At 31.2% G+C, this 13,739-nt stretch overlaps 1 protein-coding gene across 6 annotated transcripts in view; it reads left to right on the plus strand.

Moving 5' to 3' along the window:
* LOC143253188 (uncharacterized) overlaps positions 1–13,739 on the plus strand; it is a 172,140-nt gene that overhangs the window by 16,449 nt on the left and 141,952 nt on the right. For 4 of the 6 annotated variants that reach the window (XR_013029437.1, XR_013029436.1, XM_076506612.1 and 1 more), the window contains one exon: positions 5,953–6,026. The gene's annotated coding sequence lies outside the window, so the exon portion shown is untranslated. Of the gene's footprint in view, positions 1–5,952; positions 6,027–8,523; positions 9,210–13,739 lie in introns of those variants that run through there. The other 2 variants (XR_013029439.1, XR_013029438.1) reach the window with 1 other exon arrangement.

A 13,739-nucleotide genomic window follows, 5' to 3' on the forward strand; every position in this document is an offset into this window, starting at 1 on the left:
AATTTCATAGAATGAAGATGGATGTTCCAAAGTACTTCAACTTGTTACGATTTTTCATGTTGTTATATCTACTAAAACTGTAACTTAAACTGAGACTTTTCGATATTTTAAATTTAGCAAAAATTTAGCAAATCAGATTTGGAGATTTGTTCTTACAATAACACTTCATATAGATATAGTGATCGCTAATCGACGCATATCCAACGGTGTTAATACGTTAATCTACTCTAAACAGAGAAAGAATGAAACTGATTTTTTTTTAAATTTCATCTGTTACGAATTACTTAATATATTTTGATTTCTGCTACAGACTTGAAGAAATGTCCAGGTTTATTAAGAAACCAAGTTTCGTCTTATTATTTGAAAAACATCCCTTTAGAATAAATTAATCAATAAAAAAATGTAACTTAATGACTCCATCCTACTTCTTTCAATGTTCAGTTTGAAAGTCACTTCAACAATTAGCTCAGTCCCTAAAAGCAAACTAAGTACTGACGTTTATTGTGTTTCGGTATTATTATGAACCATATTACCACAATGGTCGTAAATAATTACTTATTCCCTTTAAGAAGGAGACAGAATGAAATACAAATTTATGTTGTTCAAGATTATATAATATAAATTAAGAGTTAATCTCACTAAGTGATATTATTTTGTGATAGCATGTGGTGCGGATGTTAAAAGAAATAACTAATTTTTTTAAAAATTCAGATAAGAATATTTATTCATTTTTAAACTCAAAAATATCTTATAAAGTTAGCAGGAATGTTACATTAATTTACATATTCTGAAGTGCGTATTTTGACAAAAGGGATTAAAATTCTATAATAGCTTAATCTCATTCTTTAAAATTATAAATACGTAAGATCACATTTTAGAATTCTAAACTTTTAACAAACGTTTTTTGGACTATTCTACTAGCATTGTTACTGTTGCAAAAAGGTTTAAACATCGTGATTAAAGTAGCCTAAGCAATACAAATATATATGTGTTCTAAACTACATAATTTTAACACTGTTTAAATAACCGCATAATTTACTATTGTACTCATGTTTACTCAACAAATGAAAAGCATACACAATTTACTTCAAACAAAAACCTGATACTAATAACATTCATTTTCTCTAGAATGTTAATATATCATTTTATTACAGTTTTAAAGCAAATTGTTCTGAGACAAGAAAAGAGTTTAGCAGGTATGTATAAGTTTAAAGGTGTCACATATAAGCGTAACGTAAACAATGCATTATTTATAATAATGGAAAATTAATTTAATCTCCAAATAATGTTTCATTTTTTTACTTCAGTATAATCGTATGAAGCTAGAGTTATTTTAGATTTAATGATATATGTCAAGTAAACTTGTCGATTCCTTCAATAAAGACTTGTTAATGATTTAAATGAAGTAGAGAACATTAAAATATTTCTAAAATTTCAGTTATTGAAAAGAATAGCGTGTAATAAAATTTAATTATCCATGGGGTACAACTATTCTTACAGAACTAGAATAAACGCAGAAAGAAAACTAAACAGATGAACAGTACATCCTCTCATCTTTCTTGAACAAAACATTATTTAAAACAAACACTTTAACTTGATGTGTTCTTTAAAAAAGATATTATACTGCGCCTATACAACCATTTTGTAAAATAAACTTAGGAATGCCAATTGAAGTATTGTTATACTTTATTATTAAATCTATGTCACAAAATATTTATCTCTTGTATTTTACAGTTTTATTTTATTCCAAGAAACAAACGTTAGTAAGGAAAAGAAAATACTAAAAATACTGTAACCTCTTGCAAGAGTTTGTATTTACCATCGAAGTGTTCTAAGTGCATTTAGTATAAAGATAAAAAAAGGTTTTAATATAATACAAGTCTAATGACGGAATGTGATAAAACAAAAAATCTTTAAAATTAACTTCAATATATGCATATACACATATATAGCGGCTTAGCTCTTGTACATAATACGTAATTAGTATCGTAATTAAAACAATCTGTGCAACAATTTGTCATGAGCAACAATATGCTAATTTTTCTCGTGTATACATATGAATATTAGATAGCAATAATGATAATAAGGCACACAGATTTTATTTTTCTAAGTTAAAACTAATTATATCATAAAAAGAAAATAATATTAATAACCCATGTTAGTTGAGCGCACATAGAAATGGAATATTTATGTGAAACAATCATTAACAGTTTACAAAATAGGTAATATATATACTAAATACTGTAAGTTGAAAGCTTTTCAAGTGTTAATCAAGCCATTTCTCTAATTCTGTGTATTATACTTTCAGCTATTTAAAAAAGTTCAGTGAAGTATTTGAAACTTCCATGATTTTTTCACAAAATTTAACAATAAGACATCCTATTTTTTCTTTTTCTAAATTTTAAAGCAGATATTGCCTGTTGTATAATCTAATTTAAAAACTACGTGACCATAATAAAATTTATCTAATGTTTAATCAATAACGTGGTTTTATTTGCTTTTAAACTTAATCAGCTTTCAACTTTTCAAGACTTTTTCTTCAGTTATTCCATTAGATACAGTATATGCCATATAATAAATAAAGTAAAAAAAAAAGCAATAAATAAATACATTTCTATTTTACTTTCCATATCCAAACCCTGTTATTAGCAACATTTGTACAGTTGTCGCACTATCATTTTCTTCCTTTGATTTATGTGCAAGAATAGGCGTGATTAAAGCAGATTGTATCAAGACAGCTGATTTTAGAAGATGGTAGCTAATAACGATCTATATATATATATATATGTTTCTGTACTCCTCTCGATTTATCAGAGGGGTTCACAATAACTGCTCTTAGTGAATGGTCGATTTATTGGTTTGTCGTTTGCTTCATGATTCAGGCTCACGTTGGATGTCTACTGATTATCTCTTTAAATTCAACATCATTTGGGATAATATGAGTCATCATCGAAAAAATCATAATAAAAGTGAAGAGTTATGGAATGATTGTTATTGTCTTTCACGATTCCTATTACATCTTAAATCACAACTCAAATACATCACACAACGCAGGGATTAAGTAGTTCGCTTAAGGCTTTCGTGATTAATTATCGTTTGTTTTTTCTCACTAACACAATAAAACGAAAAGGTAGTCTCTTTATTTTTTATTCCTTTCAATGATTTTCATTTAAAATAGAGTTATAAAAGAACGGATATATCAGTGATACAATTGCATCAACATTTTTAAAACTCAAACGAGTGCATTTTGTTTTATTCAAAGTGCTAAAAAATGTCAACCTAAGATTTTGAAGAGCACAGTTTTCATTCCTTTGTTGCAAGTTTACTTTTGGATATGTTCAGGTAAATTTTTTCGCACAATTATATATCATAATATACCAAAAAACATGCTACGCTACATTTTATATTTACTCTTCAGCCATTTCAGCTAATTGAAGACAAAATATAATTATATCGTCACAGACCAGCATAGTTAGGTGTTTAGGGGCGCTCGACTCGTAATCTGAGGGTCGCAATTTTGAATCCCCGTCACACCATAAATGCTCGCCCTTACAGCCGGAGGGAGGCGTTATAAAGTAACGGTCAATCCCACTATTCGTTGGTAGTAGAGTAGCCCAAGAGTTGGCGGTGGGTGGGGGTGACTAGCTGCCTTCTCTCTAGCCTTACACTGCTAAATAAGAAACGGCTAGCGCAGATAACCCTTGTGTAGCTTTGCGCGAAATTTGAGAACCAACAAATCACAGATTTTGTTTTTAATTGCTGATGATACTGTTAAATTCAACCATTGCACTGGTACACAATTAAGTACAAAGAAAACTTATACGGTTACATTCAGTCTTATTAGAGTTATCTTCTTGGTTTGTGCTATATTACTACTGTCACCGACTCGTGGCTACTCTATTCGTTTAGTTTTATAGCATATTATTATTATTATTAGTGTTATTGATTAATTAGAAAACCTTCCTGCAAAATAACTTTAGAGAGTATTTCAGAATTCTGAGTTAATGTGTCTGATACATAAAGGTTATTAAACACACCATCTGAATAAACATAAACAAATCTAGGCAATATAGAATGCGCTCAGTTTAATGAAAACTGTACATTAGCTGCTGCTATAGCTTAGGTATCATTAAAAGAGAAATTAAGATAATTTTTAAAGTGGAGAATTGTTGTTCTATGCCACCCTTCTTAGCTAATGATGTACATGATGATATGTTAAAATATTACCCATGTAAACCACAATTACTTTTTTTAATGAAGTGTTACTACGTTACAAGAAGAATCGGCATAATTCAAAAGGCAGATTTCTTTGTGTTTATCTTCTCAAATATAAATATTTACAATAAGTGTTTATCTTTTATTATATTTTATATTTGAAATAGCAAAAAAAAAACGCAATATAATTTTGCTGTGAATATTACAGCGTGCACAAGCATTCTTTGTTGAAGTATTTCTAGGCTTAACTTTCAATGCAAGTTCATATCTAGCCGGATATATGTATTTTCTTTTTTTATCGCATACGTGATATATCCAGGAAATTTAGTATATCAAAAAAATATGTAAACAAAGAAGTAGGTATTTATTTTATTTCTTATATATCTTCATAACAGCAGAACATATGTTGAATGAATACGTTTAGAGAAAAATACACGATGATTATCGAAAGTAGTTGCTTGACATAAAAATAATAAAATTTACCGAAGCTTAGTTTTCGTTGTTGACATTCGGTCTGAAAGCTTATCGATCTACCCGCCTTACATTAAGAACCACCTCTGTGAAGATTCCTACCACAGCTATTACAGTTAATGCTTCCCTACATAAGTATGAGAACAATCACACTTGATGTCTCTTAACATTTGTTGCGGTGTTTGCTTTCGCACTGAATAGCCTAAAGGATGTTATGTGGAAGACGTCTGTCGGCTGTGATGTTTTTACAGAGCCATGCTGTAATGTGATTAGAAGGAGAAAGGAAAAACCTAAAGTTTTCTGATGTTAAACTTGATTTGCTTTGAGCCAAGAAAATAGGAATATGATACTTTCGATTTTTTTTCAATTCAGTAAGCATGTTCTGAAATTACAAAGAAATGTATAAATCTTTGTACGTGGCTTCTAACCTAAAAGGTATATCGCTTGTTTTTGTCTATGCACATTCAACGAAAACCAGACAATTTTCTTCCCTTTTTTGTTAAGAAAGTAAAATATTTGAGGAAACAACTGATTTAAGTGTCAATGTTTTTGAAGTCAGTCAATAACCGAAATGGAATATCAAGTCATTGTTTTGTTTTTTTTTGCAACTGTAAATCATTAATATGTTGTGAAGCAGTTTCTGGATCAAAAATGATGTTTTATTTTAATATAAGAGACAACTTGCGTCTTGGAAATGTCCTTGTGAGTCTTCTTTAAAATATAAATTTTTCCACTCGACATGTCCTCTGGTGGGGCAGTGGCAACTGTACAAGCTTACTAATTGAAATTCGGGATTCGATTCCCTCGGCGGACACAGCAAATAGTCTAATGTGACTGTGCTAAAAAAAAGCAACCATCTAACCAATCTTGTGACATACATTCGAATTATTTTTAAATTATTGTAGGTACAAAAGTAAAAAATTCCAGAACGTACAATAAGTTGTTAATAAATGTTTGTTAAGAACATCCTGAGACTATTTAATAAAGTCTGATTGAGAATGATGCTAAGTATGGATGGACTCGTATTTAAAAGTGTGAAGTTAATTATTATTTAAGAACCTATAAGAGCGAAACATTCTATTTTTATGCATTATAATTGTAGGCTTCGGATTAGGTAAAATTAATTTCCACAACATCTAACATGAGTTTGAATCAAAATAAAATCAGAAAAAATATTTTCTAGTGAAAAGGTACGAGCCATTAAATATTTAATAAATTGGTTTGTTATACCCTTCTAGACTAACTAAATCTACAATGTTATTACAGGTATCTCTTACGACGCAAATTAATTAAGCTTACCCAGAATAGAAGAAGGAATTTCATCAGTAGCTTGAATGCAAGTAAGTAGTGATAAAATGTTAAAAGTTCATCGTATTTCTAACTCAATCGAAGTAAAAGAAAAATCATGATCATGATTTGTTAATGTGTAAGTAAAGTTTGCTAGTGTTATTTATGAATCTAAAATCTCATACGCTTAGACTATAAAATTAATTTTTGTCATTTTGTGAACTTTCAGTAACATTAAACAATTGTATTTTATTAGTTCAGTTTAGCTGGATTTTTAATAACGTGTAAGTAAGTGTGATAACATTACTTATATATGTGTAATATTATTCGTTTAGTCTGTACAGTAATATTTATGATTTTGTGAACTTACAGTAAAATTAAGCAGTTGTATCGTATTTGCTCAGTAGTATCCAAATGGTTTCGTGTTGTCAAATTAATGTTGTTTTCTCCATCCACACTTTAAAGTGTTTTTTTTCAATATTGCAATCCAACTGGTGATAAGATGTATATGTTTTATATCATTATATAATTAAGTAAAACCAAAATCATATCTAACGATGATATAGCTTTAAAAATGTAGAGTTATTATTTATTATAATATTTCGAGAGTCAAGCGCTGAATGTTAATTCCATAGTGTCTTATATTCACGCAAAACTATCCACACATAATATAAGTTATTTTCTCTATAAAACATCTTTAATTTGATGTGATTCGAAACTAACTAGTTCGTATTAATAATTTGATGTAATTAGAAACTAGCTAGTTCATATTAATAATGTATTTTTCGTTATAAATAATGTAAATATTTAATGATAGTGTTCATTCACATTTTTAAGATAAACTGTAATTGTGTAATTTAATTAGAAAATATTTTGCAATGAAATACAAACAGCATACTTTAAGCACTTAATTACGCAAAATATCTTTATTGGTGAAAGCCATTCGATTATTTCACAGTGTAATATGATTTTTGTATTTTATTTTATTACATAAAAATATTAAGTTCGTACAATAATTTTCATTAATTTTAGTAAAAAAAACAAACTGTTTAATAGATATCAGTTATAATGTATGAAAACTATGCATACTATCAGGTCTTCCCATAAGTAATGTCCGAAAATTTAACACAGAAAGTGCATCATCATTTCTCTCTTTGTAGAAGGCTTCAGTGACTAAACTATGTAGTAGAACGTGTATAAAAATGTTCAGACAAATAAAAGAAATTAACCCAACTCCACTTTCTCAAATCATTAATCAACTAAACCCTTATGAAGATAGATGTGTCTGAGGAGCACATTAGGCAAAAAATGCTTTATGAGTTTATAAAAAGTAAGAGTGCAGCAGTAACAACACGAAACATTCAAGGTGTTTATGGTGAGAAGTCTCTTAATGAAAAGAAACGTCGAAGGTGGTTTCAGGAGTTCAGATCAAGTGACTACAGCTTAAGTGATGCGCCACTTCAGTTCGTCCTGTTGAGTTTAATAATGACTTGCTGCTGGCTCCACTTGAGGAAGAGTGGGCTGTAACAGTAAAAAAATTAGCGCAGAAGCTTAATTCAACCCATTCAACAGCTTACCGTCATCTGCAACAGCTTGAAAAGGTGTCAAAACTTGAAAAATGGGTCCACCACGATTAGACTCAAGCTAATATTAGAACAAGAATGGACATTTGTAATCCTCTTCACTCTGGTGAACGTAACTGCCTTTTTGGACAGGTTAGTGACTGGAGATGAAAAATGGATATATAATAAAAATGTTAAGCGCCGCAGATAATGGCTCACTGCAGGAAAACTGGCCAAAGCACAGTCCAAAATAGACCTCCATCCTAGGAAAGACTTGTTAAGTTTTTGGTGGGATATTGTTGGTGTGATCCACTTTGAGTTGCTGCCACTCAATGGAACGATTACATCAGACTTCTATTGTCAACAGTTAGAGCTCTTGAATGTTGCACTGAAAGAAAAGAGACCTGCTTTGATCAATCGTAAAGGTGTTGTGTTACACCAGGATAATGCACGGCTCCATACAGTAAAGATCACATCTACAAAGGTTGAAGAGCTAGACTGGAAAATCTTCCACATCTTTCTTATTCTCCAGACCTTGCTCCATCTATTCTGAAGTTTGCAGAACTATCCATATGGAAAAGAACTGGGAAAATATGAAGATGTTGAAACTACCCTCTCTACATTATTTTCCTTTAAGTTCCAATAATTTTATAGAAGTCGCATTCAAAGCTTGTGAATCGTTAGCAGGAAGTAATTAATAATAATGGAACATATATTATTGATTAAATAACATTAATAGCGTTTGAAATTATTTTTTTATTTTTCTGAACCTAAAATCGGACTTTACTTAAGGGATGACCTGATAAAATATTATTATCACAGACATATTCTTACATATACGTAACTGCTCATTTCTCAAATGTGCAAAGGGAAAAATCATTTTATTTGAATTAATATAAGTTATTTTTTTTACACTGAAATTTCGTTTTTCACGTTTTTTCGGCATATTCTAGAAATACTGACCAAGCAAGATTTTTTTCTCTTCTAGATTGGTTAAATATTTAACATATTTTCGTCGACGGAAACCGTAGAAAATGAAGTCAGCATTTACAATATTGCAGTTATATACGTTTGTTTTAACTTCCCTTAAAATAACGTGTATATTTGATAATTCATCTCGCATCCTTTTTCAATTACTTTTGATAAGACGAAAATTAATAGTTCAAACTAGGATTAAGTAAACTTTATATAACACATAACAAAGGAAGCTTGCTAAAATTTTATGCTTACTGCTTAACAGCAAACATCTTTTTATTTTCACAGTTTCTTAATTAATTGAAGACATTCAAAGTGTACAATTAGTAACTCCATTCAAACGTGCTAAGTAACGGAATTGCTTTAAGGAAAAAGTTACATTTTTCATATATATATAACTCGCCATTAGCTTATTTCTTCGAAGATCGTCGTTAAGAACGTCAAGAAAACTGCTATTTAAATTTATTTGAATTATACTCAAACACTCAATATATAATTACGTAATTATCTCTTAATGGTTGTAACTATGACCATTAGTAGAAACTACTGCTTTTGGCATCAATGTAATCGGAAATTATTTCATTAAAAGCAATATTAAAAAGTAATATTGTATTACAGCAAGATTCATATACATTTTGAAGTAATTTTTTTTTAAACTGTCAGTGGGTGTAAGCTTGTTTCTTACTGATTAAAGTAATCGTGAAGATAAAAGATGTGCTCTTTCATCATTTGTTTCATGCTTATTCACATAGCAATTTCGAGATTGTCTTTCGTAATAATAAATATTAAACCAAACGTTTCTGATCATTAAATTCGTAAATGCACATTTGTTAATACTGTTGTTTTTCCTTACTGTATATGTTTACATACACCGTGAAGGCAGGCCCTTATTACCTTGCTGAGATCCTACTTTTTCTTCTTATAACAACATCAAATATTTAACTAACATTTTTTTAATAACTGTTGGTACAAATTTGATAGATTGGAGTGCCAGTCTCTCTTTTCTGTCTCTTAGAAAGTTCTCAACAGCTTTCCACAACTGTTCATTTTGATTCAGTTTTGAATTTTTCCTTCCAAACATTTTCTTGGTGTTATATATTTGAAATCGCTGTTGAACACGGTAGGTATTATGGATGGAGCGGTGTCATGATGGAACACCTATAATTTTTTTGAAATAGACTCCAACAATTTCATTAATATAATTAGTATAGTGTCGTCCAGAATTTTACAGTGGCACAAGGCAGTTAGGGCTACATTACCTATAGATGTGTCAAGTCCTGACTAGCTGGAACAGATTTAGCGTGACATTATCTCACATATTCCTTAAAGACATAACCAAACTATTCGATATTTCACTGTCTAACAACTTCTCTTTTCCATTGCAACCAAACATAAGAGCTACCGTTGTTCTTAATCCAAACTCCAAACCTTTATAGAGAATGATTTTTACAGACAACCAAACGATAAGAAAGACATTAGTGAGAAACTTTACAACGAGATTAAGGTTTTATCTGTTAATGAAGTCATAGTTATCTGCGATTTTAATTCCAGACATGTAGATTGGGAAACACTAGAGTTAAGCCGTGATAGAAGAAAGGTTTTTGGAAACTGTTCAATGTGGAATTACTTTCCAATTAGTCAACGAACCTTAGAAACAATGTTATTTTAGACTTCTTGTGAATTTAAAATATGGATAAATGATCAAGAGGATGTAAATTAGAACATATCTGGTTGCAAGTGATCATTGTTCTATTTGGTTTAATGTTTTGTTGCATATACAGATAAGGAATAATGATATTATGGTTACAAATTTCATGAAGTTAATTTTCATGGGATGTGATACTTAATATTTATTGTGAATTGGTAAGATAAGTTATTTGGAGATACTGATCAGATGTAAAAAATATTTAATTACATGAATTTATAAGTATTCAAGACAAACATATTCCTTATATAAAGAAATGGGTAGCTGCAAGTAAATAACTAGGTTGGCTCACAAAAAGTATGAGATAAAATTAAAGAAAAACATCGTAAGTATAAGAAATTTAAATTGACTGCTATGGTAGGTGACTGACAATATTAAGAAAGTTAGCGAAACAGAAAAAAATTTCATCAGTATTTTGCATATTGGACCGTTAGTAGATGGAAACAAAGCTGAACTAGATGACTGCATTAATGACTGCTGGTTAAAAAAAAGAAACATTTAAAAAATGATAAGGATCCTGGGCCAGATAATATTTCACCAAGGATTTTGATGGAGGTTAGAGATTGGATATATGATCTTGCTACTATATTTTGTCAGTCCTTGAAGAGTAGACAGGTACCAGAGGCTTGGGAATTACCTAATGTAACGTCTCTTTTCAAGGGAGATGATAAAAATTGCCCTAGTAATTCTAGACCCACTAGTCTTACATCTGTTGCAGGAAAATGGAAGGAAAGTCTGAAAAACGATGGTTTGCAAAGATATTTCCCAAAGTTTAGAATTTTATTGGATAGCCAACATGGTTTTACTAAGGGAAAATCTTGTCTTACAAATATTTTGACATTCTTTTAAACGGTTGCTGCTTGTGTAGATGAGGGTAAGAGTGAAGATTTAGTGCATCTGGATTTTCAGACGGCACTTGATGAAGTATCACATAAAAGGCTTATAAAAATTCTCTATAGATTTGGGGGTATGTTAGCAAGCTGGATAAAAGAGTGGCTTGATGGAAGGAAACAGACGATTGTTACAAATTGAGTTTAGTCAAACTGGATTAATATCGCAAGTGACGTACTTCAGGGCTCAGTCTTAGAACCTTTACTCTTTCTGAGTTACATGAGTAATATATGTGAAGGAATAGTCAATAAATTACCTAAATTTGCAGATGCTATTACGGTCTTGCGTGTAGCAATCTATGAAGAGGATGCTGCTGATTTACAAAGAGATTTAGATCACTTAGTGAGTTGGATGAATAAATGGCAAATGGGTTTTAATTATAATACATGAAAGATAATGCTTGTGGATTATCATAATTCGAATCATAAGTATAATTTGGATGAGAATAACCTTAACAGTATCATGAAAGAAAGAAATCCTAGTGTAATAGTGGATCTGTCTCTAAAGCCATCCAAGGAGTGTGTTTTTGCTAATGGTAGGGCAAATAGGATTTTAAGTTGTATCTACAGAAATATTAAATACAAGTCTAAAAATTTTAAATTTTATTATACGATTCACTAGTTAGGCCACATTTGGAATACTGTGCTCAGTCTGAAATTCCTTACCGTAGAAAAGACATTGAATTGTTGGAAATGGTTCAGAGAAGGGTTACTGGAATGTTTTATTAGATAGAGGGATTGTTGTATGAGAAGAGTCTTACATCTCTCAAACTGTTTTCTGTTGAAAAAAGAAGAGTTAGAGAGATCTGATCCAGGTATTTAAGATGGTAAAGGGAATTGATATTGTTGATGCATCATCTTTTTTCATATTTAACAGTAAGAATAGAAAGCTTAGGAGACATAAATATAAATTTTGGCAGGTTAGGAGTCATGTTCAGCTGAAACAGTTTTATTTTTCTAACAGGGTGGTTAGCCTTTGGAATAGATTGATTTCGGATGTTGTGGAGGCAGTGAATTTAAGGGAGTTTCAGGAAAAGCGTAATAAGTATATGAATGATACATGCGAGCCAGCTTTAAGATTTTTTAAAAATTAATTTATTTATTAATAGTTTTAGTTTAATTTAGAGGATGGAAGAGCCGAGATCGACCTATGGATCACATTTTATTCCAAAACTTTGTTATATATTATCCTTGCATCACCATGAGATCTGACATTTTGCATTCGACATGTGGCAAACTGTTTTAGGCTATAGCTTACCACAGAAATCTTAAAATATGAAGCTTTCTTCAACCGCAAATAAAATAGCAGCAATAAATCCAAAATCTCATCAAGCCATGTATGATAAATTTAAAAAAAATGCATGATATTCGATATTAGAACATCCAGAATATTTCTGCTTCTTTAGCATTTTAATGAAGAATTAGGAGTGAGTTCATATATTACGGACACTCATCCAATCCATGATACAATCAATAACATATGTCTTTAGAAGCGTTAGAGAAATTTCCGAATAATATATTAACTACAGCTGTCTAGCTATTGCAGCTGCTCACCTAATAAACCATGTCTTAAAATTTATAAATAATCTTCAAGAAGGTGGTCATTTTGTTAAAACAGTCTTGCTATATAAATATAAAACCAACATATACATATATACCACTTTATTTTTGTACAAATTTCAATCTAAAAAATAATTATAGAACACATCCAAGATACTGTCGCAATCGAATATAGTTGCACTTCACTTTCCTTCTTATAACTATCAACTTCATTTAAGTTGTAATTATTCGTATCAGAAACAGACACACCAATAGTGTAAATGTATCAAATTACTGTTTATTCGTATAAACTTAGGTTTAAAACTTGGTAGTGTTTATGACTGAAAGCATTGTTTGTTTGTCTGTTTATTCATTTTGAATTTCGCGCAAGCTACACGAGGGCTATCTGCGCTAGCCATCCCTAATTTAGCAGTGTAAGACTAAAGGGAAGACAGCTAGTCATCATCACCCATCACCAATACTTGGGTTTCTCTTTACCAACGAATAGTGGGATTGACCGTTACATTATAACGCCCCACGGCTGGGAGGGCGACCATATTTGGTGCGACTGGGATTCGAACCTGTGACCCTCAGGTTACGAGTCGAACGCCTTAACCCACCTGGTCATGCCGGCCTATTGACAAGATGCTACATGTTTCCTTTGTTCTTCTTGGTATGTTCGTTCTATCACACATCTCCGGGTCTTTTTTTTTCTCCTTATAACACTCGCTTCCTAATCCGAGGATCGCGGGTTCGAATCCCCGTCACACCAAACATGCTCGCCCTTTCAGCCGTGGAGGCGTTATAATGTGCAGTCAATCCTACTATTTGTTGGTAAAAAAGTTGTCTTAGAGTTGGGTCCCCCCGCTAGTACAGCGGTATGTCTCCGGATTTACAACGCTAATATCAGGGGTTCGATTCCCCTCGGTGAGCTGAGCAGATAGCCCGATGTGGCTTTGCTATAAGAAAAACAAACAAAAACAAACCAAGAGTTGGAGGTGGGTGGTGATTACTAGCTGCCTTTCTTCTAGCCTTACATTGCTAAATTAAGGACGGCTATCGTAAATAGCTCGTGTAGCTTTGCGCGAAATTCAA

The sequence above is a fragment of the Tachypleus tridentatus genome, chromosome 6, assembly GCF_004210375.1.
Source record: "Tachypleus tridentatus isolate NWPU-2018 chromosome 6, ASM421037v1, whole genome shotgun sequence".
Classification (NCBI taxonomy): Eukaryota; Metazoa; Arthropoda; class Merostomata; order Xiphosura; family Limulidae; genus Tachypleus; species Tachypleus tridentatus.